We start from the raw sequence: 21,376 nt of genomic DNA on the forward strand, positions 1-21,376 counted from the left end.
CGCGCGGGTCTTAGCTGGGTGCCGCGGCTCACACCTGTAATCCCAGAACTTTGGGAGGCCGAGCCGGGTGGATTACGAGGTCAGCAGTTCAAGACCAGCCTAGTCAAGATGGTGAAACCCTGTGTCTACTAAAACTACAAAAATTAGCCAGGCGTGGTGGCAGGCACCTACAATCCCAGCTACTTGGGAGGCTGAGGCAGGAGAATCGCTTGAACCTGTGCGGCAGAAGTTGCAGTGAGCCAAGATCGTGCCACTGCACTCCAGCCTGGGCAAGAGTGAGACTCCATCTCAAAAAAAAAAAAAAAAGCGCCACAATCTCACCTAGAGGGTGTAACTCAGTAGGTCTCAAACAGACTCCTCGCTTTTTTTTACATAAGTACCGTCCCTTCTGACCCAAATGATTTGGAGGCAGGTGTTCAGTGGGCTGTACATTGAGGATTCAAAACTGTTTCCAGAGAAGGGGACTGGTACTTTGTGTCAGAGGAGAAAGTCAGACGATAGATAAAGACACTGGAGGATGGGATGCTGCAGCTCTTTCTGTGTCCCGCACTGCATTCTGAGCTCCTTGAAGGCAGCAACCATGCTTTACTTGTTTTTGTATCTTTTGTGCCCAGCTCAGCACTGAGCACTTAATAATGAAGTACATTCGGGACAAAGTGGCATGCATCTATACTCACAGCTATGTGGATATCAGAAGCATTCACCGTGGGTACATTTCTGAGGGTCATATCACAACAAGGTTATCAGCAGAGCAGGCGGGATGTTTTGGCAGGACCTTAAGGTAGATCAATGCCTTTCAAACTTCAATGTGCAAATGCATTGTCTGAGGACTTGTTCTGATTCAGTGGGTCTGGGTAGGGCCCTGTCGTTCTAAAAACTACATCCCAGGTGATGCCCAAGTTCTTATTCAGAGGCTCCACTTTGAATAGCAAGAATCCATACGTGAATCATCTAAACCATGATCACACAGACAAATGAGCAGCAAAAAAAATCTTCAATGAGCTTGGACAATGAAAGCCAGGGAGGCCAGGTGCGGTGGCTCACACCTGTAATCCCAGCACTTTGGGAGGCTGATGTGGACAGATCATTTGAGGTCAGGAGTTCGAGGCCAGCCTGGCCAACATGGTGAAACCCTGTTTCTACGAAAAATGCAAAAATTAGCCGGTTGTGATGGTGCACGCCAGTAATCCCAGCTACTCAGGAGGCTGAGGCATGAGAATTCACTTGAACCCAAAAGGCAGAGGTTGTAGTGAGCTGAGATCACACCACTGCACTCCAGCCTGGGTGGCAGAGGGAGACTCTCTCAAAAAAAAAAAAAAAGCAAGCCAGGGAGTTGTGGACTAACAGTAACATTCCCAACTTCTTTTAAAGCACCATGTAGGCTGGGTGCAGTGGCTCACGCCTGTAATCCCAGCACTTTAGGAAGCCAAGGCAGGTGGATCAGGAGGTCAAGAGATAGAGACCATCCTAGCCAACATAGTGAAACCCCATCACTATGACAAATACAAAAATTAGCTGGGCGTGGTGGCGCCGAGTAATCTCAGCTACTTGGGAGGCTGAGGCAGGAGAAGGTAGAGGTTGAACCGGGAAGGTAGAGGTTGGAGTGAGCCGAGATTGTGCCACTGCATTCCAGCCTGGCGACAGAGTGAGACTCTGTCTCAATAAAAAAAAAAAAAAAAAAAAAAAACCACTGTGTACCTGATTATTGCTCCTGGAGGACTCTATAATGTATATTTGTAAAAGAAAGACCCCACTGCCCCACAAGACATCAGTCACAGCAGACGCTTAGCTTGCACTCACGTAAGGATGTGCCCTTTATCTAAAAGGGATTGCCACAGTATCTCTTTAACTCAACTCTAACAAAAATTTTGGAAAAAAAAACAAAAGAAATTCTCCTGCCCAATGGCGTGGAGTCTTCCTGTTCTGCCCTGTAAAATGCAAAGGCTATTTATAATAAATGTGTATAACAAGAATCTTTGTTAAGTGGAAGAGATTCCGAAGCCCTAGGCAGGCAGCATAGCTCATTTTCTTTATGCAATATTCAGCAGAAAAAACCTCCCACTACTCCAAAGACTGCAGGCCATTCCCTGGCCTTCGCTGTACTATAAAGAGATTTGACTTATCTTCCCACCACCCACCACCCACCAGATCTCTTCTTCCTAACTGCTGCAGGGGGTAGCGAGGGTGAGCATAAATTGCTATCCTCCATGGTTCAGAATCCTAAGGGAGTCAGCACAACGTTCGATTCTTTTTTTTTTTTTTTAGAGACAGGGTCTCACTCTGTCACCCAGGCTGGAGGGTAGTAGTGCAATCTTGGTTCACTGCAACCTCTGCCTCCTGGGTTCAAGCAATTCTCCCATCTCAGCCTCCCGAGTAGCTGGGATTACAGGCATGTGCCACCATGTCTAGCTAATTTTTGTATTTTTAATAGAGACGGGTTTTACCATGTTGGTCAGGCTGGTCTCGAACTCCTAACCTCAAGTGATCCATCCACTTTGGTCTCCCAAAGTGCTGGAATTACAGGTGTGAGCCACCACGCCTGGTCCTTTCAATTCTTAAAACGTTCAACCATCTCCCCACTCAACGCCCTGGCTTGCTCTCCCTGGAAAGCAGAATTGCAAGGAAGGACAGGGGTACTGCACACACAGGGACACATAGTCACGGAGGGCCAAGGAAAAAGCTGGCTGTCTGGCAAGTTCCATGACTGTAATTCGAGAAAATCATGTTTGTGTTTCTGCATCAGAAACTCAAGCTGAAACAGATACTAAACCCATGGCTGGGAAGGTAGGGTTAGGAGAGTAAGACAGTAAGGGCTAAGGAGTGAAGACAAGATAAGTTCTTTAAAAATAAGAAAGAATTTTCCCTCACTGCCAGTCCACCAATGATCTGATTTCTGTCCCTGCAGTTTTGCCTTTTCCAAAATGTCATAAAAAGGGGGTTCTATAATACCTAGCTTTCTGAACCTTGCTTCCTTCACTTAGCATAATTGTTGAGTGTATCAACAGTGCATTCCTTTTTATTGCTGAGAATTCCTTTGCATGGATGTACAAGAGTTTGTGTATCCATCTACCAGTTGATAGGTATTTTACTCTTTCCAGTTTTGGCAACTATGAATAAAGTCGATAATAAGAAAACAAACAACACAATTTTTTAAATGGGCAATAACATCTGAACAGATGTGTCACCAAAGAAGACAAATGTTTTTCACAAGCACATGAAACATGCTCAACATCATTTGTTTGGAAAATGCGGATTAAAACCACAATGAATCACCACTTCACACATTTTAGAATGCTAAAATAACCACCACCACCCTCAAACAAACAAACCAAAAAATCCTGGCAATGCCAACTGCTGGTGAGGATGCAGAGCAACTGAACTTTCTTACTTTGCTGTTGGGAATGCAAAACGGCGCACCTCCTCAGAAAGTGGGCTGGCAGTTTCTCATAAACTTAAGCGTGCTGTCACCCTACAACCCAGTGATCCCACTCTTACGTATTTACCCAAGATGAGTGAACACTTCTGTTCACACAAAAACCTGTATGTGAATGATTACAGCGGCTTTATTCATGGTTCATGATTAACTTGCCTTTTAAGATGGATGGGCAACTGTCTCTTGATGGGTTTACCTCAGTTTTCCATGTTCACAGACCTGGACACCATCAGTCATCTTTAAAAATTCACTAGGAGATTACAAAATAGAAGCACTTTACTTTCTTGGTCACGAAACTCCATGCTCAGGAGCTTACTGTTGAGGCTGAATCCCAGAGGAGGGTTTAAGCAGGAGCTTACCCGATGATCGTTACTTCCAGTGGCAAGAAGCATAAAAAGAAACAAGCTGCTATTTTCACCCTCAACTGTTCTTAATCTTGCCTCCCTCCTCCTCCTCACTTTGCTTTTCCTATTCCACCTATGTGCCCTCATGCCCTAAAGAGATATCAGCTACATTAGAAGGCCACAGAAACTGAGGCCGATATAATTTTGATCCTTCAGTGTTGAGTTTAAATAAAAACATCATATATGGTTGCTGTTATTTGTTTTATCTTCGGATTCAATTGGAAGTTCCTAATTTGAAGGGACTTTTATTATTTTATAGTGTCCTTTTATTATTTTATTTTATTTTTGAGACAGAGTCTCACTCTGTCACCCAGGCTGGAGTGCAGTGGTGTGATCTCTACTCACTGAAACCTCCACCTCCCGGGTTCAAGCAATTCTCCTGCCTCAGCCTCCTGAGTAGCTGGGATTACAGGTGTGCGCCACCATGCCTGGCTAATTTTTTGTATTTTTAGTAGAATACAAAAGCACTGAACTGTGCAGTTTCCCCTGCAGAGATGGGGTTTCACTATGTTGGTCAGGCTGGTCTCGAACTCCTGACCTCAACTGATCTGCCTGCCTCGGCCTCCCAAAATGTTGAGATTACAGGCATGAGCCACCATGCACGGCCGACAGTGTCCTTTTAGATCAATTTTAGTGTATCACCATTTTTGTACCTGTTTTTACAAATAAAAGCTTTATTGGAACACAGCCATGCACATTCATTTATATCGTGTCTGTAGGTGCTTTTGCCTACCATGGCAGAGACAGCATGACCTACAAAGCCTATTTACTGTCTGGTCTTTTGCAGAAAAAGTCGACTGACTCCTTCTCTAGCAGAATGACCTTTTAGTCATTCTATTAATATAAACGATGAGTATACTATTTGTTAGCTTTGTATAGCTACTAACATCTGTGCAGCATTTTCTATCTTCAGAGCATTTTTCATATCTATCATTTCACTGTAGCACCCCATTAGCCCTATTAAATTAGCTATTATTATTATCAACCCCCCTTTTGTAAACAAAATAGGCTCAGAGGGAATGAGTGAACTCAATTATAAGAGGTGAAGCCAAAATTTGAACCTGTCTCATTCTCCAAATTGTCTGATCTTGTCACAAATAAATTGATACATCACACACAGCAAGCTGATCATTTAGTAGGTGAGTGAAGATCAACTTGAATTTTCATCCGCCTAAATTCTCCATTGAGCTCATTCAATTAAAGTTCCACACAAAGTTCACATATGGGGCTCCTGTTCTCTGAGATGACGTTCCCATGTACTCTCATTCCTGGGACTTAGAGACTGCTTAGCCTACAAAAAACTTCTCTTGCTTACAGTCTGTATTCCTTTCACATATATTAGTTAATTATATTGATCAATTATCAGGGAGCTGATCTAGGTTTTGTGGGACCTAAAGCTTAGACAATTTCTGGGGCTTTTTTTTTTTAAGAATATAAAATTTATCTTCCTTTTGCAAAATCATTTTATATAAACCACGTGATCTAATTGCTAGCTCTCCTCCTAGGGTCTTGAAAGGGGCTCTAAATTTTCAGCCTCCTGAGTAGTTAGGTCTACAGGTACACCGTGCCTGGCTATTTTTTTTTTTAGAGATGGGGTCTTGCTATGCTGCCCAGGATGGTCTTGAAATTCTGGCCTCAAGCAATCCTCCCACGTCAGCCTCCCCAAGTGTTGGCATTACAGGGTGAGCCACCACACCCAGCTGGTTTTTAAAGTATGGTCCACAGATAGAATTAGTGTCACTTGGGAACTTAGTAGAAATGCAAATTCTCAGGCTCCACCCCAGACCTACTGAATTAATCAGAACCACTGAGGCTGGGGCAAAGCCAGCTTTGTTTGAAAAAGACCCACAGTGGATTCTGACATGCACTTGGATTTGAGCATCACTGCTTTACTGGACCACAGATTCTGCTTTCTTCTCTCATATAGAAAATTTTTTGAGGAAAAGAGGGGAAACTGCATCATTGAAGCGAGCTGTATAATTTTTCTTTAGGAACACAATGATCCAGTAACCAATCTGAACCATAAGCAATCTCAGCTTCAGAATTTCAGGAATCCGTGACATGTGAAATGTGTCAGGATTAGCCAGAAGTAAAGGCTGGCAACTCAGAGTCTACTTTGATGGTTTCTGATTGCACTGATGATAAATTAACCGAACTCATGACTTATTAATTGAATCGAAAATGTATATTTAAAGACTCCCGATACAGTCAGAAGACTAAATCAGTAATTCCAAACTCTGAATCATCTTAGAAGTCAAAGAACTTTCCACAAAGGAGGTAAATTACTTACCTCAAGCAAAATTCCTTTTTATTTAAAGAGTTGAGATTGGACCAAATTGGTCCTTTTAACCACCAAAGAGCCATTTTATTATTTTTGCCATCAAGGACCTCTTATTTTAATATCTTTTTTCTTTCACATCAATGGTAGTGTGCCAACTTTGTAACAAGGTTTGTGGAAGGCATATTTCACACATGCACATGAAAAGCCAATCACCATGCTTATGAACTACTAAAAGATCAATAATATTTATTTCTTATACATGTGTTACCTCGATTTGTCCCCACACCACCTTTCTATTTTTTTTTTCTTCTTTGAGACAGAGTCTTGCTCTGTCGCCCAGGCTGGAGTGCAGTGGTGCGATCTTGGCTCACTGCAATCTCCACCTCCCGGGTTCAAGTGATTCTCCTGCCTCAGACTCCTGAGTAGCTGGGATTACAGGCACCTGCCTGTAAACAGAAGAACAAAGTAGAATGAATCAGTGTATCCAATTTTAAAGTTGCATATATAGCTATAATAATCAACAGTGTGTGGTAATGGCAAATAATCCTAGAATTAGGATTAAAATGGGCTGGGCACAGTGGCCCACACCTGTAATCCCAGCACTTTGGGAGGCTGAGCGAGGTAGGAGGATCAGTTGAGCCAGGAGTTTGAGACTAGTCTGGGCAATATAGCAAGACCCCATCAATATGATTTTTTTTTTTAAATTAACTGGGCGAAGTGGCATGTGCCTGTAATCCCAGCTACTCTGGAGGCTGAGGTGGGAGGATCACTTAAGCCTAGGAGATCCAGGCTGCAGTGAGCTATGATCTTGCCACTGTACTCCAGCCTGGGTGAAGGGGTGAGACCCTGTCTCCAAAGAAAAAAAATAAAAGAGGCCTAAAAATAAGGCAAATGTCTAAAGGGACCGCTCTATAAACAAAGTAGGCCAGAATTTTAGATTCTGAAGGCAGACAAGGAATATACGTGAAATGAAAAAAATTCTAAGAATAAAAGGCTTTGATATTTCTTGGTTTAGATCTTTGTATTAATTTCTTTGCCAATTATATAATTGCTTACTTTTCTTAACAGGCTTATTACCTAGGAAGGCTTATGGTATTTATTACTAAATACCTAGTATTTAGTAAATATTCTATATATTCCTGTAGAAATAGGAAAATATGAGGTCAAAGCAGGCCCCAGTCACCCCATTCTGCTTGTGGGTATCTCCTGAAATGAACAGAGTATGAATGAATATGCACTACATTTCACCACCTTCAAGTTTAAATGGAAGAGAGAAAAAACATTCAAGTGTCTAAAAACTTAGGTACCAAATCACGTTATACATCATTTTGGGGGAAGACATCATTCTCTGGCAATAAACCGCTCACCCATGAAATGAAATAATCCTTCTAGGAAAGAATGATTCATTATTTAATAAACATTTGTCTGTTTTTAACTTCACTGAGAAAAATAAATGGGAGGAAGTGCTCCAGGAATCTCAACAAGCAGCCTCCTCTGCCTCCAGCCCACTGTGCCCACCACTGCCAGTGCAGATGAGGGAGGGCGGAGTGAGGGGCAGCGCAGAGGGAGGGACAACATTCTCTTCTGAGTGCTCACCAGGGGACAGGGACCCGTGCCAAGCCCTCTCCCATTTAATATCTTACAACCAAGCTGCATCGAGGTTCCAAAGCTTCCATCTCTACCAAAGAGGGCCCTGGGGCACAGTGTGTAACTGGCTCAGGGTCAGCCAGCTAACAGAGGCAGATCAGGAAGCCAATCAGTGTGCCTCACTCCAAAAGCCCTTTCATTTAAGATGTCATATAATCTGTACCACCTAGAGGAGAGACAGCTGGGTGAGGAAGATGGAGGAGCAAAGCTGGGTAGCAGAAGGGGCTTTCACTGCCCTAACTGTAGAAGGCTGAAAAATATCCCAAAGAAATCAGGTCCTAATCCCTGGAACCTGCAAATGTTACCTTATAGGTATTATTTTTTTTTTGGAGACCAAGTCTCACTCTCACCCATGCTGGAGTGCAGTGGCACGATCCCAGCTCACTGCAAACTCCGCCTCCCAGGTTCAAGCGATTCTCCTGCCTCAGCCTCCTGAGTAGCTGGGATAACAGGTGCATGCCACCACACCCAGCTAATTTTGTATATTTAGCAGAGATGAACTCCCCACCTCTGGGGATCTACCCGCCTTGGCCTCCCAAAGTGCTGGGATTACAGGCGTGAGCCACCACCGCGCCCAGCCATACATATATATATATGTAAGTGTCTCTCAGAAGGACACTTATGACTGGATTTAGGTCCCACTCAGGTAATCCAGGATAATATGCTCAGGTCAAAATCCTTAACTTAATCACATCTGTGAAGACCCTCCTACCCCGCACCCGTTTATTTTTTTTGAGACAGAGTCTCACTCTGTTGCCCAGGCTAGAGGGCAATGTTGCAGTCTTGGCTCACTGCAACCTCCACCTCCTGGGTTCAAGTGGCGATCCTCCCGCCTCAGACTCCTGAGTAGCTGGGACTACAGGCAAGAGCCATCATCCCCAGTTAGGTTTTGTATTCTTAGTAGAGACGGGGTTTTGCCATGTTGGCCAAGCTGGTCTCGAACTCCTGGCCTCAAGTGATCTGCCCGCCTTGGCCTCCCAAAGTGCTGGGATTACAGGCATGAGCCACCGCACCCGGCCTCAACTCCTTTTCTGAAGTTTCCTCTTCCTTCCCTCATGTGGGCCTCTGCACAAGGTAATTGGAGTGTCCATATTAACAGTTAAAAGGAGTAGGAACACTGACCCATTAATTTAGAATTCATGGTTTCAGACACAGTTCAGCCACATTTTTGTACAAAACTGAGCAAGTCGTGTAAAAGTTCTAGGTCTCAGTTTCCTCATCTGTAAAAGGGACATAATGCTACACCCTGTAGTCCTGAAAGGACTAACGGAGATAGACCCTCAGTAAACCATAAAGCATTGTGTCAAAACATGCACAGAGTTCTGATTATTCTCCCCTCATTCTCCCCTTCAGATAATCAAAAGTACTTTTAAGCATCTAATATAAGGATAACATCACGTTGAATCACACACAAGGAAATCTAAGATATGGTGATGGCTGTCAAGGAATTCACAGTCTAACCAGGGAGACACACATCTGTGACATTAGTGACAACCCGAGGTTGAAGAGATCTAGTACAATGACTATATGCATGACTACAGAGGTGAAAGACAGCACAGGGCACGGTGTGCTGTGAAGATTCACTCCCATTTGTAGGGGTGGCGTATATTTCCCCAACCCCTGAAGTGAGGCGCAGTTACGCATCTTGCTTTGCCAATGAAATGTGAGCAAAAGCGCTAAGCATCATTTCCAGCAGAAATGTTCAGTCAGCGCATCTTTTCCTTCTGCCACCATTGTTGCCAATATTGTAGTCTAGATTGTGACTTTATCATCAGCTTTAGACAGAGAATGAGGACAATGACAAAGGAAGCCGTGTCTTCAGCCAACCCACCATGGACTTTTAGCAGAAAGAATTGTTATAAGCCACTGAGATTTTTGGTTGTTATTACAGTCTAACCTAGCCTGTGCTGAAGGACACGAAAGGTGACAGAAAGGCTAACAGAACAGGTGGGACCTGCACTAAGTCCTAAGGATAGGGATGTCACATAACACTGGCATAGGGCTTGACGGTCATGTTAGAAAGTGCTTCATGAGACTCATGAGCCCATGTCATTACCTGTCTGTTCCTCTTAGTATATCCCATGAGGGCAAGAACCATGGCGTTCTCATTCATGGCTACATCCTTGGTGCCAAGCATGGTGGCAGACACATGCTAGGGACTTAACACATGGATATCCAATAAATCCCCAGAAAGCTAGATGGGATCAATAGAGGAAGAAGGAGGGAGAAAAGGAATTCTACGGCTTGACATCTCAAGTTAGGAATGAGGATGATGTGGCCTTGGACATGAAGAAAGCCAACTTTACAGATCACTGTAAGATACACAGGAAGAAATCTGGTTAAATTATAATGATAAAGGTTAAAAAAAAAAAGATGGCGCCGGGTGCAGTGGTTCACACTTGTAATCCCAGCACTTTGGGAGGCTGAGGCGGGTGGATCACCTCAGGTCAGGAGTTCGAGACCAGCCTGGCCAACATGGTGAATGCCCATCTCTACTACAAATACAAAAAAATTAGCTGGGCGTGGTGTTGCGTGCCTGTAATCCCGGCTACTTGGGAGGCTGAGGCAGGAGAATTGCTTGAACACAGGAGGCAGAGGTTGCAGTGAGCTGAGATCGTGCCACTGTACTCCAGCCTGGGCGACAGAGTGAGACTCCATCTCAAAAAAAAAAAAAAAAAAAAAAAAAAAAAGATGGTACCATATATGCATGATGACAGCCATTTCTATCCTCCTGCCCTGGTTAGCATACTTCTGTGGTATAATCTGCTCTACCAGTTCTGGGGCCTAAGAGAATGATTGACAATGTTATGATTAGAAGTGACCCAAGATTTGACAACTTAAGATCTATATCTCCTCTCTTTTTTAAGAAGCACTCTAATTTGTACAGTGTAGACATATTTAAACCTTATCTTTTATTTAAAAAAAATTTTCCCTCTTAATTTTCAACCCTTGACTTAGTGAATTTAATTAATAGTATCAGGTTTTATCTTTCTTAATAACTTCTACAGCTTCTCTTACGTCAATGAAGAAGACAAAGCAACTCTTAAGCTCAACGCTGTACAGAGATGAATCAGAACATTTCCTTTAGGCAAGAAGGAGCTGAGACAATTATGCTAGACCACTGAATTTGTGAGGGAAATATATTAACAAATTTCTCACCGTCCACTAGCTAAAATGCTTTTAGGAATTGCTGCTACTCTTCGCAATGAGATCGCTGGTGGTGGAGGAAACTGGTTTGGCAAGCAAGTATCTTTAGGGCTGAGGTGGTTCTGTGCACCATTATTCTCTGATTAATGGGGAAGGCCACAGGTGTCATTTGGATAGGTCAATAAATATTAATTGGCTGTAGGGATAGATTTTTAACTTTGTGTTCTTTTAGTTGCTTAGGGATTTTACAGGGGGAAAAAACCCGCAAAATACTCCTGTTTTAGAATGCATAGCATTTCCCAATTATTGAATAATAGAGAAGTCAGAGAAAAAATCTGTATTTTATACACTCATTGGTTAACGGGGCATTACAATTGAACTCTGTTTATTTATCAAAATTTATATCCCATTTCCTTCCCAAAAGAATTAAGTGGCTTACAATAAAAGGCACACACAGTCTATTATGTTCTAAATTTAGAAAAGTAAAATTTAAAGCCAAATATAAGGAAGAGAAAGTAATTCTATAAATTAACGAGGCGAAATATTAGTTGGAACCACATTCAACCATTTCTGATCCACAAAAACAGCAATGTTATATGATTCTATCTGATTTAATTACTGCAATTGCAGGTTTAATTTAACTTGAAACTTCCTAGCAAAAGGGAAACATGATAAACTATACAATTTTCCCTGTTAACTAAATTCTTACATGCAAATCCTTTGAGAGACAATATTTTCTAGATACTGAAATCTAAAAGAAATCTGCACTTCAGTTTTTTATCCAAGGGCAATTTAACAATATAAAGGACGTCTTCAGGGATGAAATTACCAAAGAAGTAGAGATTTCCTTCCTGGGATCATCACTTACAACTGTATTGACTGAGTGCAATGGAAGTGCTGTTCTAAGAACACAACACTTTTCAGAGAAGGCACAGGAGGCGGGGGCAGGGCGGGGGGTGGGGATAAGTAAATGAAAAGTCTGAAACTCTAGCTTTGTTATCCTGTCCCCTGATACACTGTTATCATTCAGAATCCCTAGAACAGTGTTTTCTGACCTGGTGGGTCCCAGAACTCCTGGCCCTCTGAAGGTTCGCCGTTAATGAAGCCAATAATATGTCTTCTGCTCATCTAGTGTTGACTGCGGGACAGCTCAGACCCTTCAACAGCTGAGGTGTGTTTTAGGGGCTTTCTCTGAGAACAGGACATTGCATACAGTGTTTCCCAAAATTATGTGAGTGTGGAATCTCTTTTTCTTTAAACACCAGTTACTAAGCTGGTATAGTGCTCAGCTCAAAAACTTCTTAGAAAATTTGACTGAGATCAGTATTATTCAAACTATGACCAATCAGTGGTCACAAACAGCGTTTTAAAAGTTAAAAGAGTAGTAAAGAAAAAAAATCAAAAAGCAGGGCACACAGTGCAAGTCAGAGGTGTTGTGTGACATTTTTGTTAGTTAAGTGTGTGAAGGCACAGTCCGGTGCAGCTGGGTAAGTGCCTGGCTCAGCTGTGCTGCCTGGGATGGGGGCAGGCAGGGGTGAGACCTGACATGTCACATCATGGGGTTTGGCTCCATCCTGAGCAGCAGGGAACATGTCATGTGTTTTTACCCATCAGAAAAATCACTCGGGTTGCTGATTGTCAAGGACACAGAGACAGATGGGAGTTAAAGATCAGGGGTGGAGAAACAGGTATAAGAAGTAGTTAAGAAAAATTAACCAACACTTGGAAATAAGACAAAAGGAGGACAGTGTGTCTTTCAATGTCACAGTAGAGCAACACTTAATGGACCCTCCTAAGGATTACTTACTTCACTAGGGGAGTGCCGTTCAACAGAAATACAATGCAAGCCACATTAAGTAATTTACAATTTTCTAGTAGCCACATTAAACAACTGGAAAATGGAAGTGAAATTAATTTCAATATTTTATTTAAGCTAATATGTCCAAAATACTATCATTTCAATGTGTAATCAATATGAAATTGTTATGAGATATTTTACATCTTTTTAATACAATGTTTGTGAATTCTGGCATGTATTTTACACTTTACAACACATTTCAGTTCAGACCAGCTACATTTCAGTGCTCAAGGCCATCACCGAAATGAACAGCCCAGCTCTAGGGAAATGTATTTTTATCCGACTTTGCTAGTGATTAGGGCTCAGACTCTGGGAGAGTAGTTGTTAATTTGTAGAACATTAATATGTTACAAGTAATTTTTGCAACTTTCTGCTAAGAAAAAAAAAACATAACCCCAAAGGTGAAGATTTCATTGCCAGTAGAACATTAACTAGTTTTGTATCCACCTTAGTCATCTATTCTAGTATTTTCTCTTTTCCTCTAGCTGCTGTTATGATCTGTGTTATGCCTTTGGTTTCAACTGTTTTATTAGGCTGTGTCTAGGCAGCAGTACATGTGTGTTCGTGTATGTGTGTGATTCTTCCTGGCTTGAGGTTTTTTGAAACCTTTTCAAATTCTTGAAAGCACAAGTGCTTCCTGGTGGCTTGGTTATCAGGTTTAGAAGATTCTCAGCCTTTCTTAGGTTCCTTTGAACTGGTGTTGGTAGGCAGCTCATGAGTTAAATAAATCTTTGGCATGCACTCACTGCATATTTTAAAACTTTTATTTTAAGCAACCTTATTGAGTATAATTGATACACAATAAACTGCATATATTTAAAATATCCAATTTGGTAAGTTTTGACAATATGTACCTGTGAAACTATTACCACCATCAACATAATGAGTATATCTGTAACTCTCAAAGATTCTTCCTGCCTCGTTATAATCCCTGCCTTCTGTCCTTTCCCAGGTAATCACTGAACTGCCTTCTGTCACTACAAATTAGTTTACCTTGCATTTATAGAATTTTACATAAATGCAATCACACACTACCTTTTTTTCTGGTCTGGCTTCTTTCACTCAGCACAATTATTGTGAGATTCAGCACGTTGCTGTATATACCGTTGTCGCTTGGTGTCTGCAGGGAATTAGTTCCAGGACCCCCAAGGATGCTCAAGCCTCTTATATAAAATGGGACAGTATTTGCATATAACCTATGCACATCTTCCTGTATACTTTAATCTCTAGATTACTTATAATACCTAATACAATGCAAAACTATGTAAATAATTGTTATATTATTTTTAAAAACTTGTATTATTTTTCATTGTTGTATTTTTTTCCAAATATTTCCCATCTGCAGTTGGTTGAATGTGTCGATGTAAAAAATCTGCAGATACAGAGGGCCGACTGTGTCAACAGCTGGTTCCTTTTCACTGCTGTGTGGATATCTGTTATACAATATACCATGGTCTGTTTATCTATTTACCTGCTGATGGATATTTGAATCACTACCCACTGTCAATATGACAGCCTGTTTTTAACTCTGACCTAGGTATTAAGGAGGTAGACTCTTTAGGGCTGACCACCACTATGGGTGGGGAGGACCCACAGGAGCAGGGTCGGGGGCTCCCACACTGCTGACCTGTGTACTAGATGGCAGAGCCATTAACCACAGTGGCTCAGCATAAGTCCAGTGGATGAACACATGCCGAAATGAGTGAATGTATGAATGCAGAACACGGGAGAATGAATAGAAAGAACAGCTTTGAAAATGGGGTCAGGAGTCTGTCTTGGCCAACGTGGAGTATAACAGATTTGCCTTGGCATCCCAGCAGAAAGCTGTTACCCATCTGAGAGCAAAGGTGGCCTAGCCTAGGTTAGCCAAGGTTGGGCCATACCCACTATTTACACCCTTGTGGCATGTGGTTAGGAAAGAGACTTCTCTCAAAAGACAACTCAATTCTTTGGAGCTCAGATGCTGTTTATGGACTTAGGGGATGACGTGTGCCCTCTCACCCTTGTTCCCATCCTCATTCCAGGTCTGTATAAAGGCAGGTCATGTAGGGGTGGGGTGCTGAGGGCCAGGGTCAGAGGGGATCAGATACTTTCAATCTGAACTAAATCTCTATTTCACAGATTTGGTAATCAAAGAAGGGTCAACTCTTTGAAAAATGGCATTAATGCCTTAATCGGTGCTATATATAAAATTCCTGCAAACTCATCCTGCTGTGCCCCGTTTAGTTCACCTGCTGGGACAGACCTGGTTTTAGGACCTCACAGGAACATTTGATTCTGCTGAGTTGAAGATTGAGACTTGCAGTTTTCTAGTGTTGCTTCCAACAAATTCACTCAGGAGCTCTCCTTTAGGGAGGAGGCAAGAAGGATTTAGGGATCAGGGAGGTAGGAGCCACGTGTCATGAACTATTGTCCAGTGGCAAAGTGACTCTTAACTCTATCATGACCTGCCACACCCCGGGCAGAGCAGCTCAGGGTACAGGGCATGGGGCTCGTGAGCCCTGCCTGAAGATGGCTCTCCAGTGGGCAGGGTGCTTGGTGCAGAGAAAAAGCAGCCCTTGAAAATGCAGCTGGAGCATTTTCCTAAAGGGGCAGACTTGGCAAGACAGGGTGGGTGGATGAGCATTAGAGAAGCAATCAGGCCGGACTCGGTGGCTCACGCCTGTAATCCCAGCACTTTGGGAGGCTGAGGAAGGCGGATCACTTGAGGCTAGGAGTTCGACACCAGCTTGGCCAACATGGCAAAACCCCATCTCTACTAAAAATACAAAAATTAGCCGGGTGTGGTGGCACACGTCTGTAATTCCAGCTACTCAGGAGGCTGAGGCATGAGAATCACTTGAACCCGGGAGGCTGAGGTGAGTTGAGATCTTGCCACTGCACTCCACACTGGACGACAGAGTGAGACTCCATTCCAAAAATACCAAACCAAAACAAAACAAAACAAAAAAACAAAATAAAAGAGAAGCAATCAGAAGCTTATCTAATGCACTGCCCGCAGAGAGAAAGGCACCTGTGTCTGCTTGGCTTTGTCCTCCCCATCACGTTACCTGCCTGTTTGCCATGTCAGCATCCATCTTCATCCACTGTGTCCCTGCCATCCCCCCTGTCCGGATCTCCCTCAGAGACTGTAACTGTGCCCCCTAACTCATCCTCTCCCGCCTCAGGACTTTCAAATGTTTCTTCTTCTTTGGAGTATTTCTGGTATAAAATTTCTGACTGAATGAGAACATTTTCTGGGTTTTATTTTTCTCAGTCTCCCCTCCCCCATCACACTCTTCTAGATGAGTGAATGGTGTCAGAGCCCGTCTGTCACCCACTCTGTGTTCCTTTATTTATAGCCTTGATGATTCTTCCAGGGTTTGGAGAGGTTTATTCTTTCCATTTTAAGTCAACTCTCTGGCTCCCTTCTTTTTCTTTGGCCCCACGTCTGATCTGGCATTTCCGTCCTCTGGCTGCCATGACCGCGCCTGCATGATTCTGTTCCCAAGAGCTTTTTACTCTTGGAAATTGGGTTCTTGCTTGAGGACTCTGGGTTCAATTTCCTAATTCTTGTCTTTGATTTCCTTTCCTGTCTTCCCTTTTCAAACAAGCACATCCCTAGGCCACTTTTTGGGGAATAGCCTAGAAGAACAGAATTCCCAGTTGAAGTTATAACAAAGAAACATGAGACCCAGTGCCTGAGCCCAAAGTGTGGCTGCTGCTCCGAGGGACTGCAGGGAACATAACTCTACTATCTTCTTATCTTAAGAGAGAGCAGTGTGCAGGAGGAGACTAGAACATGGGACCCGGAAGGAAACTGGTGCAGCCTCACATGGACTCACAGAAGCAGGAACTCTTGGCTCCCAAGTGAACAAGACTTTTTCAGTCCACCCAAAGGCTCAAGGCTAGCTGAAAATTCATGACACGATAATTCTCCTACATTCTCATTTTTCTCTGTTAAAATATAACTCCTCCGAACACAAGCCATTCCAAAGCTTGAGTTCACAGCTCTGATACTTAAACACCAATTCTGACTTCATAAGAGGGTTAGAAAAATACAAAGCCATTTTGGGGGGCTCTGAACAACAATTTTAGCCTTTGAAGGGCAGCATCAAATAGCTCTAGGGAACTCTATGAAGAGTCACCAACTCGTTAGTTGAGACTCACTATGAACTAGAGATAATTTCTAGATATTAAAAGACAGAATAATACTAAGCTCTCATGTTAAATTTCTCCTTATTTTTAATAATATGTTACGGTTGACCCAGGACAATTTTTTTTTCTTTTCTTTTTTTTTTTTTGAGATGGAGTCTCACTCTGTAGCCCAGGCTGGAGTGCAATGGCACAATCTCGGCTCACTGCAACCTCTGCCTCCTGGGTTCAAGTGATTCTCCTGCCTAAGCCTCCCGAGTAGGTGGGATTACAGGCATGTGCTAACACACCCAGCTGATTTTTGTATCTTTAGTAGAGACAGGGTTTTGCCATGTTGGACAGGCTGGTCTCGAACTCCTGACCTCAGGTGATCTGCCCGCCTCAGCCTCTCAAAGTGCTGGGATTATAGGCATGAGCCACCGCACCCAGCAAACCCAGGACAATATTTCAAGGAAATATTACTATGTTAATAAAAAGAGTGTCACTGGGAGCGATGGCACTTATGACCCTTGCATGAAAGGACCTCCATATTTCAGCTACGTCAGTGATGATCTCCAGTGCGGATGGAGACAGTGGCACACAGAGCGCCCCTAACATCAGTGCAAAGGAAGAGGCACGATTACATTGCAAATGGTGAGATTCCTACTCCAGTGTTCCTTCTCTTGACCTACTCTAGCTCTCAAAAACTCGACACAATGAGACTCCTTGAGTTCCACCTGATGTTCTCAAATTCTTCTTTCCCAGTGACGAACTGTGCTGCACTAAATTCATAGTCACTGGACTCCCCAGGAAACCAAAAATCTCAGGATGATGACATCTGAGTAAAAAGGTTCCAGGTGACAACTCGTGTATGAAAAGTGGTGACTGCACCTTCCTTTGCAACAAGAGGCTTTTAGCAATTCTTCAAGCACCAAACCATGCACTGAACATCTGCATAAGTTCTGGGTTATCATGGTTACGACTTCCTCTGTTCTCAAAGACACTCATCCACGTTTACATGGGTTGTTAGGCTATTTCTTTACTCAAATGACTCTTCTTTTCCTGGGATGCTCCAAGTATTCAAAGAAGATCACGGCACTTTGAGGATGGACACAGAGAATCAAACATGATAGATCTCCCTCGCTCTGCATCCAGAAAGGCCCATCCTTTGTCTGGCTCAGGACTCAGGGGAAGTGCGAGATGGAAGCTGTTCGAAGATCATCATCAGACTTTTCTGCTCTCTCTTGACACAACAGCCTCAAGCCCCCACACGTCACTGGCTGCTACTGAAACATGCTCACAAGAAATCCTGAACCATGCTTTGAGCCAGAGTTACCAAAATGGATGAGGTATTTCTCAGGAGAAACTGTCGCCTTCATAGATTCATGAACAGGGACAGGACCGCCATGAACGATCTGTCTGCAAATGCCCTCCCACTTTCCTCTAAGGGAAACTGTTCTTGGACCATCACTTACGATGTCCTTCCTTAAAGGTTATTCTGTGCTGAAAGTATTGCAAGCATCCCATCATGATTAATGGAAGGCAGAGAAGCCACTTTTAAAGAGATAAAATAGAACCACAGTGTAAGTCAGCAAAACGGTCAAGTAAATCGTGATGCCTCTGCTTATCATGGAGCTGCATTAAAGAGAAATTAACTCCAGAGGTCAAGACAATACTATAGTGTAGGGAGAGAATTATTGTTCCTTCCTGAAGACTTTTCTCCCTGAGGCAAGACAGCACATACCATAGATTAAACTTTCATCAGCAGATCCTGGAATTCCATCAGTCTTTCATTACTGACTGGCTCAGAGAATCCCCTACTAGATGTCATCAGGAAACTCTACTTCTTCCAAACTGAGACCCCACCTAATCACTCCTAGGGAAAAAAAACAATGACCAAGAAGAAACAGAGATAACTTTCAGATTAGCTCAAAAACAAAAGAGACCCATTATTCCTTTTCGCTTTCTTTCCTTTTTTCTTTTTTTTTTTTTTCTTTTTGATACAGACTCTAGCTCTGTCACCGAGGCTGGAATGCAGCAGTGCAATCTTGGCTCACTGCAACCTCTGCCTCCCAGGTTCAGGCGATTCTCCTGCCTCAGCCTCCAAAGTAGCTGAGATTCCAGGTGTGCACTATCACACCTGGCTAATTTTTGTATTTTTAGTAGAGATGGGGTTTCACCATGTTGACCAGTCTGGTCTCAAACTCCTGGCCACAAGTGATCCGCCTGCCTCGGCCTCCCAAAGTGCTGGGATTACAGGTGTGAGCCACTGCGCCCGGCCGAGACCCATTATTTCTAAATCACTGTCACCTAAAACACTGCCCTTTATCACAGACAATTTCTAATAATTTAGAAAGGAAGTCTCCTTGGCACAACGGCTGCAGTGTCACCTGCAGTGTGGTGTAAACACAAAGAAGAGCCACACTGGCTTGCTCAGAAAAGCTTTCCTGACTGCCCTCCATATGGTGGACAGACGCTGCGCTGTGTGAGTGGCTGTCTCCTTTAGTCAGCGCTAATTCAATCTTAAAGGTCAACCAGGGAGGGGACAGGCAGGACCAGGCAGGAGACAGAAACCACACCAGTCATTTGAACGGAGAATAGCACATAGAATTTTAACTAATAACTACAATGGCAAAAGGGGATCCTGAGAAAGCTCCCATGGAGGCTGCAACTGTTAAGAGGGGGGCTCTGACCTGCAGGGTTGAGGGAACAGAGGAGAGAGGTTGCAATAATTAAAACATAGAAGCTTCACGGAGGAGCCTCCTGGAGCAAAACCTCGGACTGCAGAGGAAGAGACATTGTTGGCTGCTGGTGGTGTCCCTAGGCTTGAAGGAGGGACCCCAGGGCCAGGACCTAGACTTAAAAAGAGGGCTTGCCTGCTAGCTTTGCTGGAATCTCTGAAGAAGCCGTGTGATGAAGCCAGTTCTGCATTTCTGTGAAGTTGGAAAAACTGCAAACTGGATTCAGAACTGATGCAACTGGGATAAAGCTGTGTTTCTAGGATGGTGCTCAGAGAAACAGGAAGCAAAGGAGGGAGCAAGTTCCTCCTTCCTCCTCCACCTGGCAGTTCTCCTTCGAGTGCTGCACAGTCACCAGAGTCTAACAGGTAGCAGACGAGAGAAGCAGGAGCGTAGTTTGCAGAGTCCCAGCCCCAGCATCACAAAGCTGAGCGGGGAAGTGTGGGTTTGGAGCTGAGGGGACAGCTGCTTAATGATATTAGTACGGGAAGCAACAGGCCGTGGGGGTGAGAAACTTGAGGTGACTGGTTTTCACACTGCGTCAGAACGTTAGCTGTTAAACTTCTTTGGTGGTTGGGTTTTAACTTGGCAAATGTCTGTGCAACTAGAGACTCTAGTTCCCAGAGTCCTTTGCAGCTGAGTGTGGCCAGTGGGGTGTGAACGGAATGTGAGTGTACCTGAGGTACGCAAGTTCCAGGTGTGTTTAACTTGGAGACAAGTCACTTGGTCTGGTGAGGCCAGGACGGCAACTGAGGGATGGCAGAGCAACAATCTGGAAGGAGCCTGAACCCCTGAGTGGCACAGAGCTGTTCTTCCAGGTGGCAGTGCCCACTGCAGCTGCGGCATGAGAACTAACCTCTGGCACTGAAGCCAGTGGACTGCAGAGTACTTGTGGCAGCAGCCTGCCCTATACCCTTTTATAATACACAGAAGGCCGAGGCGAGATCACTTGAGCCCAAGGTGTTCAAGGCTGCAGTGAGCTATGATCACATCACTGCACTCTAGCCTGGGTAACAGAGCAAGACAGTGGCTCACACCAGTAATCCCAGCACTTTGGGAGGCCGAGGAGGGCAGATCACCTGATGTCAGCAGTTCGAGACCAGCCTGACCAACACGGCGAAACCCCACCTCTACTAAAAATACAAAAATTAGCTGGGCATGGTGGCGCATGCCTGTAATCCCAGCTACTTGGGAGGCTGAGGCAGGAGAATTGCTTGAACCCAGGAGGTGGAGGTTGCAGTGAGCCGAGATCATGCTACTGCACTCCAGCCTGGGCAACAAGAGTGAAACTCAATCTGAAAAAAAAGAAAAACTTACTCAAGCTTAACTCTAAGGAACAGTAGCAAGGCTAAGCCGTGCTTTCAGGTACCCCCAAATGCTGCTAGTAGAAGACACGGCTAGGAAAGGAGATAGAGACTGCCAAAAAAAAAAAAAAAAAAAAATGGGCCCTTTCCACAATGACTTTCTATATACAGCAGCTACAAAGATCGCCTCGTTCCATTCTGAGTATGTTATTACTCAAATGTTCCTTCTATGAAGAGCTGGGCTGTGCTGAGTTCCCATATCTGGATCCCCCGTTCTTTTTCTTAATGCTTTGAAAATGTGGAAACTATTCTCAGCTCATGGACCCACAAAAACGAGGCTCAGGAACATGGTGTGTCCACCTTTGCTTTCCATTCACTCATGTGGTCTTATCTCTTCAATGAAGAAGCCAGACTGTAAGGACAGGGACCATGCCATAGCCTTCTGTGTCCT

At 43.7% G+C, this 21,376-nt stretch overlaps 1 protein-coding gene and 1 non-coding gene across 17 annotated transcripts in view; both read right to left on the reverse strand.

The window, feature by feature from the left end:
- Positions 1 to 21,376, reverse strand: part of APBB2 (amyloid beta precursor protein binding family B member 2) — a 403,357-nt gene that overhangs the window by 50,250 nt on the left and 331,731 nt on the right. The gene's annotated exons all lie outside the window — the stretch shown is intronic.
- On the reverse strand, positions 6,249 to 6,355 carry LOC112439754 (small nucleolar RNA U13). Its single transcript, XR_003027990.1, has one exon. It is a non-coding gene; the product is annotated as a small nucleolar RNA U13 (small nucleolar RNA).

The sequence above is a fragment of the Pan paniscus genome, chromosome 3 (genome assembly GCF_029289425.2).
Source record: "Pan paniscus chromosome 3, NHGRI_mPanPan1-v2.0_pri, whole genome shotgun sequence".
In the NCBI taxonomy this organism is placed as follows: Eukaryota; Metazoa; Chordata; class Mammalia; order Primates; family Hominidae; genus Pan; species Pan paniscus.